Below are 8546 nucleotides of genomic sequence, written 5' to 3'. Positions count from 1 at the left end.
GTGGTTTCATTAATGTCATCCATTAAAAAGTCACTATTTCATTATTAAAGACACTGTTACATATGATGCTACATTGGCAATCAGAGTTTGCAGTTACATCTGGGCTTCATGTGTGGAACAGGAATAAATAAAGATCAGAAATTCAGCTCTAGTTTATATTGTGTTCATTATTTGTGTATTGTAGTTAGGGTCATAATAACTCAGGACTTAAAATAAATGCAAAAACAAATATGTTTTTTGGGGGGTTAGGGTTAGGGTCATACAATTAGATCTCACATCTTAATTAATTGTGCAAAGAAAATTGAATTAGTTAATGCACACCAGAAGCAAAAAGTGTCACGCAACAGCACCATTAGCTATACCCTAAAGATGTACTTGTTTTATCCGTTGCCACTCTAAGGCTGTAGGTGCCAGTGTGGTCACAGATAATTTTTTTAATAGTTGTTTTTTTTGTCTCTAACATAGTATTGCCTGGACCATAAAGAACACTTTGAAGGTGAAGGCATCAACATGACCCAGTATTTTTTATTTTTTTTTTTATTTTTATGAGCTTTCATTTTACAATAGTGTATAAATAAAACAGATAAACTATTATAAAATACAAAATAAGGGACAGGGGCCATAAACGAAATAAGGAAAAAATTATCAGTCATGAATTTATTGCCCAAAAATGTCTTTTCATGAGAGAAAGTAAAGAACAGAGTATGTTCTTTGTAGGCATGTTGCTCATGCGTCCTTTATGTTCAATAATGACGGCCAGCGACATCAGATTATGTGCAATTTGTGTTTCTCCTCAGCACCTACGTGCTGTATTGTATATTAAGATCCACCAGAGGGCAGCAGATAATACATATGCAATATGTCCCTAACTAGTTTAGGGTACCATTTCTGAAGGAAGATTGCTTGGTCGTAACTTGTGTGAACCTAAATCAGCTGCCACGGTTTTCTAGGAAGTGATACCAGGAAAAGGGGCCTCAAACGGAGCTCAGGCATTACAGCTATCAATCTGTTTCCCTCTCAGATAATGAGAGTGGCCCTGAGCAGGCCTCGGAGCATTTACAGATGCAATGAGTGGCTCTGGCTTTGAAGAGGATCTTGCCCTCTCTGTCAGCAGCATGACTAAAAGGAAGCTAACATGTGCTCGCCTGTTTGTGCTGCCCCTTGTGACATACTTCTTGAGAAACTGGTTATGTTTTGCACGTTTATGCAGCAAAAAGACTGTGATGAAACAGCCAAACCCAAGAGGTGTTGACACGTTTCACTTCAGTTTCATAGATGTACAGCAGCATGTGTGTGTGTGTGTGCGTGTGTGTGTGTGTGTGTGTGTGTGTGTGTGTGTGTGTGTGTGACAATATGCAAACACACTCAGAAGTGAGATCAGTGTTTTATTGGAGACATTCAGCATTGAGTGTTCAATGTCTGGTCAGGACTTTCCTAAAGTTGACAAACTCAAATAACCTGTTAAAAAAAGAGTGTGTGTATGTTGAGAGGGAGTGTGTGAGTTTGGTTGTTGGGTGGGTCAGCAGAGTGAGGGTCCTGAGGAAAAGAGCCAGCGCAGCTCAAGTCAACACGCTGAAGGCCAAGTAATGAGGTATGGACGGAGAGAGCGAGTGAGAGAGGAAAGACAGAAAGATGGAGATCCCACGATCGCCCACCGCGGCTTGCTCATCTTGCTCTCAGCTCTCGCTGCTGATATATGGGCGGTATCAATGAAAACACCTTCATATTTAAGTGAAGAAAAAGGTGCTGATGGTTGTTTATGGCTGGATTTGGTTAATTTTTCAGTGCACATGATGTCCAGAGGGGAAACACCTTGATCTATATTTGATGAGATCAGATCACTGACTGTCATGGCTACTCCCTGTGGTCCTGCAGGTGTACTGATCTAATCCTTGCAGCTTCACACAGAGTTTTCTAATTTGAGATGCATGTATGTGTGTGTGTGTGTGTGTTGTGCGTGTGCGCAGAAAGGACATTTATACTGATTAAAAGTCTGAACAAGAGCTGTAGTCAGAGGAAAACAAATGTAAATGTCAAAAATTGTCAGGGTCAGTAACACTCTGTCATTCATTTAATGAATCTTTACTGTTTTACAGATTTATTTTATGTACAAAAAAATGAACCATAAACAGACGAGAATATCAACACAAGTTGTGCAAATAAGAGACTCAAAACGTCCGAGAAGAATACAAAAAGACAAGGGATTGATATTTGAATTGAGCACATGTGAGTGATTTATCCACCATATGCACACTGGAGTGTTTTTATTTGCATTAGCTCATGCGTGAATCGTGTAATTGGGTCTAAAACCACCTAATCTATTAACTTAAAACTCCTCTTTCTTTTTGTCCCTCTCTGTGTAAACACACTGTACACTGCGGCTCCAGATACTCTTCCTCATCACATGCGTTAAAATACGGAGCGTCTTGTGACACATCCACTGGTGCAGCCGAGCTTGTTGTATGCCAGCCATGTGCTATGCAATAATTAACTCTTCTCTGAGCCGTTCCAGCCATTAAAGCTGTGAGGAGCGAAGTTTAGTTGAAAGGGCTATTTGTCCAAAGGCCAGAGCAGACAGTCAGGCCTATTGATGAGATGCTGGAGCTAATCAGGAATAGTGGCTGCTGTGCCCTGAATAGCAGCGTTGATGTGTTTTTAAGTGGGAGAAAGGAAACCGGTGCCACACAAAAGTCAGGCTGTCCCCCCTCGTTACCACGGTCATAGTCAGGATTTTTCACTGGATTTATCACTGGGTGGCCAATCAAACGAATGAAATGGTGGAAAAAATGTTGCCAGTGTACGTTCCTACAAACCACAGATATGGTGAAGCTCCACATTTTCTTTTTTCTTGTGACTTTACGTTTCTTTGGGTTCAATTTTCAATTTCATGTGACAAAGCCGTGCCTAAGATCTTGTGGATGCCTATAGAAATGAGTTCATCCTTAACGTTAGCGTAGCTTTGCACAAATCAGATGTTTATGGGATTAACTATAGCAGCTTGTTTTAAAAGTCACTTTTAGACTTCGCCAGAGATGGATGGCTGCTCTAATGAAAGCACGTTTTAATTTGCATATATATTAAGTCAGTTATCAACACAATTAAGCTCATATCAAACCTCCCATCCATTCATCTGATCTAATACATTCAGAGTACACAAGATGGATAGATTATGCATTATTGGAAAACAGCTCCAGTTTTGATGTCGCTGTGAGAGTTTTGGTTATAACACTTCCCAGTATCATAACCTACACCCTCCGAAAGGACCAAACAGTTGAATTAACACCTCCCTGACACAGTTTCAACAAATAAACGTGCAACTGATTGTAAATTAGTTTTGCTCTTAGTAAGAAAGAAAATCAGTTATTCCCCCGCCCCCGCCCAAATCCATTTTCCTTGAGTGGCTGTGTGGTGCTGCAGTTTGCATGTGTCAGGAGGGCGGCGGCAGGGTCGACCTCTCCACTGTTGATCAGTTGTGTTATCTGATGCTGTGATGACTTAAGGGAGGGGTCGGAGCCGCAGCCTTAGCCAACAGGGCTCACTGTTTACCTGCGAGCTAAGGCCACTGGGAGACAAACACAGCACATTTACGTGTATGCACACTCAAACAGACGACACGCACAAGGGCTGCTCATCCCAACTGTAGGGCTAAATCCATCATAATGATATATTTCACTGTATTCAATACAATTTTCTGTATTAGCATAACAAATCTATGTTTTATAAAGCCCGCTCTATGAAAAGACTCTCGCAGAGCTCTCTAAGAGCTTGTCAAGACACACACTGGGGCCACAACTCTTTCTTTTTTCCTTTCTCTCCTTGCTGTTTCTTGGTGCCCACGGGTTCTTCGCTATTGGTCCGGGCTGCTGAATGGGCCCCAGTGTTCGCCCTCTCCTTATCATGTGACCTTTGATCTGTTTGGACAGCGTGACCAACAGAGGCTGCGAGGGGACGAGGGCCCAGAGACAACCGAGTCAGAGCTGAGGAAACTGGGCACAATTCAATTGTGAAGGCACTAAATGAAATGCAGGCACGTAACAAGCGTCGAGTGCAGGTTTATGCAGATGAAATGAAAGTGTGATGAAGACACTATGTTTAATCACATTTCAGGGCTTCACTGTGCCCCTGGTGAACTGCATTTTGACCCTGAAACATTCATATCTCATAGATCGCTATCAGTTTTCTTTTCGTTCTTGATTGTACAGTGTAGGTTAAGAATAGCATATTGAGTCTTTGCCCTGTTAACTCTTTGTAGTTCCTCCTACTCACTGTTGACTTACTGTAACAGTCCCCACTTTTCAGTAACCGCACTGACGCTGTGCACCTTACATTAAAATGGAAACCACTTAGATATTGTTCTTATTTCTCACTTTTTAATACATTTCCAATTCAAGTAAACATTTGCTGTAGTCACTTATGATTATCAATCAATCCTATAAGTCATATGTAATTTTTTTCATGTGGTTGCTTTTTCTTATACTCTTTTATTTAATTAGCATTTTATTCTTTCCTTTAATGCTTGTACATATGTGTATGTTTTCTTAATCTCACTCATCCTCCTGTGTGTGAAAAGCACATTTCATTATTTACATTCGATCCTTCAAAAAGAAAAATATGAAGCGAGACATGTCGAATTAATTGAGAATCACACAACATTTCTCTAAACATAAAAACAGGAGTTTTGGTGCATTAAAGTTTTCTCACTGGCACTTTCTTACGGGTGCAGGTGCCAAACTGATCGTGTGAAACGATGCAGTTGTGTGTTCGTCCAGCAGAGGGCTGAAGCAGCACCGAACTGCAGGAACATCAGCACAGAAATAATAAATCCCCCAAACAGGAGAGAGGAGCCCTGCATGACATGTACAAGACTCCTTTCAAACACTTTTTCCCCCTACCAGTCCCACTTTCTTACTCAGTTTAATCTTATTTTCCTTCCAGTGCTCTAATCTAAACAAATAACAAATTCCCATGTAAACTAACAAGTTTTTTTTGTTGTTGTTGTTTTTTGCATTGCGACCACTTTAAACTAAAAAAGACATATTTTTTCACTGAAATCATACTTCAGTTCTGCCCGGTGCTGAATCAGACCAGGCGACAACAAAAAAGCCTCTGCCACTCTCTCAACCGCCATGGCCACTGTTGCCACGGAGACCCATTCAGATGCCCGGTGGTGACCTCTGACCTGAGGGGAGGCTGGTGAATGTAGCTGAAAGGGGCGGCTGGGCCGGGGCATCTGGGGTATCATCTGGCGCCTAACAAAGCCCCTCGCCAGCTGGGGAGGAGGGCAGGAGTAAGAGAGAGCTGGAGGAAGGGGCACAGAGGAGAGGGGAGTGGGGAGAAAGAGAGAGCACCCTTTTCTTCTTGCCCTCTTCAGAGAGAGTGGCCATTGACACTGTGCATCTCATTAAAATCTGTGCACCCCCTCCCTCCCTCTCTCGCCTCCCCTCCTTCTCTCTCCGGAGCGCTGGGCCCAAGCAGCTGCCTGTCCCGCTCTGGCCATTCAAGCTCAAGTGCAGTCCACTGCAGGATGGAGAGAAAAGACAGACAGAGAGAAGGTTGGGAGGTGTGTGTGTGTGTGTGTGTGTGTGTGTGTGTGTGTGTGTGTGTGTGTGTGTGTGTGTGTGTGTGCGTGTGTGTGTGTGTGTGTGTATGTGTGTGTGTGTGTGGAGGGGGTGACATGGGTGGAAGAGGCCTTGGACATATGCCACCACCACTGGGACCGGAGAGGCTGCACAGAGAAACACGTTACTCTGCTGTTCGATCTTAAAATCCTCTCGTTTTAAAACCTTTTAAAAGTTGGAGCTAAAAACAAATGAATGTGAAAGTTCACATCTTTTCGATGTACGCAGGTAGCCATTTTTTCCCCCATTTGGAGTCACCTCTGTATGCCTGCTGTTTGATTTCATCCCCCTCCTTCCTTGTTGAAAAAGAAAAAAAAAAATGCATGTCAGGCACAGCATGCATCCAGAGCTGGTTCATTTTTTTTTTTGTGCGTTTTAGAGAAGAGGTAGCTTAAGAGTGATGTGATGTCACCACGGCGCCAGACACGGCCCCATCCGTGCGTGGACGGACAGCAGGATAAAAAATGCAAACAGCTGCCGGGTGGCAACACGCGTAATCACAGACAGCAAACAATGACATGCACACCCGTCAACCTCCCAGAGCCCCTCTGGTGTCCCTGCACCCCCGAAGGACTCCGTGAGGGTCATGGCCATGCAGTGTGTGTGTGTGTGTCTGTGTGTGTGTGTGTGTGTGTGTGTGTAAGTGTGTGTGAAGCCAAGAGAGCACAGCAGGACTTCTGTCAAAACAGAAAATCTGCCATGGGGTGCAAAAGGTGGGGGATCTGTAATAAGGGAGGGGAGAGATGACTAATATGAGGGGCGGGGCTCAAACGGGTGGGTGCTATGCTAATGAAATGATAACGCTGCAGGTACTGGAGAGTGAAGCATGAGCGGAGGTGCAATTACTCAGAGGAATATAACATGACCATGTGTGCACACAACCGCACTGAAGGCATTTGATTGTTTAATGAAGCTGATGGACTGAAAACATCATGAATCGCACGTCTGCAGGAATCAGCTTCAGCTCCCCTTCCTCCATTTCTAACTCCTCGCGAGCTAGTTTGGCTCCCTAAATTCAAGGGTACAGCAGCGGAGCCCCCCTGTCCCCCACCTCTTCTCTCTCTCTCTCTCTCTCTCTGTCATCGCCGCTGATGAATGGGGCTTTGCGTGTGGATTTTAATTACTGCTCTGTCGAGGTGGGAATTGGCCATGCATTAAATTGGAATGAGACACATTTTTCCCCTCAGCAGGGGAGTGAGGAGAATGGAGGGTAAAAGGAGAAACTGGTTACTGTATATTAATTGAACCATCCAGTGGCACAAAGTTTCTCACATAACTGTGCAAGGCTGACAAGAAAAAGTGGTTGGAGAGACGGGGAGCGCATTTTTACACACAGGAAATCTATTGAGGAGTTACGGCGAGCTTTTATGATGTTTAAAGAGACAAAATCATTGAATTCAGTTTATTTTCTTTCATGATTGATGGCCTGGTGGCTTCTTCTCTTTGGATTGTGGGAATGTACTCAGCCGCCCTACTGTCGGTGGAGGAAGTGGCAAAGCACGGTTGGCAAGGGCATACGGCGCTGTGATGAAGGTCTATTTGTGTCAATTATCTCTGATTAAAAAGGACATTGCATGGGTCAAATTCCATTTTGCAGCCTGCCGGTGCAGCTCAGCAGCACCAAAGAAAATTGAGCTTTGAATCCATTCACACACACACACACACAGCAAGGCTCGTATTGCGGGAGTGCTGTACAAAGAACCAAGGCGAGCACCGTTGCTCCTTCTTTAAATCTGTTGTCTTGAGCTCCAACGGCACAGCAAGCACCTGGGTTCTGAGGGAAACTGGGAACGTGTGGGACAAGTTCAGTGACACCGGGTTTTACAGAATGACGTGTGACCTCTCACTTGTACACATGAAATACGACTGGAGGAGAGTGTATAGGTTAAACATATCCAAATAACTTCATCAGTGCTGTTAGAGGTAGTATTACAAGTGATCAATGACCCTCTGAGCTGTCTGACACGGGCCTGTCTACTTGAGTTGATGATAATCTCCTGAACGCTCCATTAAACATCCGACTGATGATTTGACTTTTAGCTGCTCTCTCAGGTGGATCTACGAGATTGATTTTATCCTAGCATCTCAGCTGGGAATTTTGTATCACTCTCTGAAATAATGAAGCTCAATCTGCAACAAAACAAACAATAAAAACATTCACATTACTGGAAGGTGATATATGAGAAGTCTGCTCCTCTTAACTGGTTAAAGTTCAGTTGTCCCTGTTGGGGTTGTTCAGTATGTTTCCCACCTGACTCCTCGCCATTGCGATCTATTGGTGGACAGCACTCATTATTGTACCTTGTATGAAAAAGTTGGGTGGTCTCTGTGAGATGTGATAGGCATTTAAATTTGTTTATCTACAAGGCGCCTTTATTGGGAAGTTGCCATCATATACATCTGCAATGCTTCACTGGTGCCTATCAAACGCGGTCTAATGACTTGCTGTCATTTGCACTGAATGTGGAAGATCTGCTTTTAATTTCTATGCCCCGACTGCCACATTGATACTGCATGGTGAATGTGAATCCATGATTTTGTTTGTTTGTCTTTAAATGGAATTGTTCTTGTCGGTATTTGTGTTCATATAATCATGTTAAACAATTCTGTTTTCTTTTCTTTTTTTTTCTTTTTTTAATCTTTGGATGTCTTGTGTCATTTTAGGCTCAGCATCATTGTAAATGAGGCCCTGCCCTCGATGATCTTTGAGTTTAAATGAAGGTGATAATAATACTGACAACCAAACGTGACTCCAGTCAGCTGGGTATTGATGAGGTGAAACCTAAGAGGATCACAGTAGAAGGAGGAGCACATTATCTTTTTCGCCTTCTCAGCTAACAGTGTTGCTGAAAAATCATAGATTTGAGTGTAAAACCGAAACATCTCTCACATTTTCTGTTAATAATTTACTGTCTCTTGATGAGACCG

This window comes from Acanthopagrus latus, chromosome 5, assembly GCF_904848185.1.
Source record: "Acanthopagrus latus isolate v.2019 chromosome 5, fAcaLat1.1, whole genome shotgun sequence".
In the NCBI taxonomy this organism is placed as follows: Eukaryota; Metazoa; Chordata; class Actinopteri; order Spariformes; family Sparidae; genus Acanthopagrus; species Acanthopagrus latus.
This window is presented reverse-complemented; position numbering follows the sequence as displayed.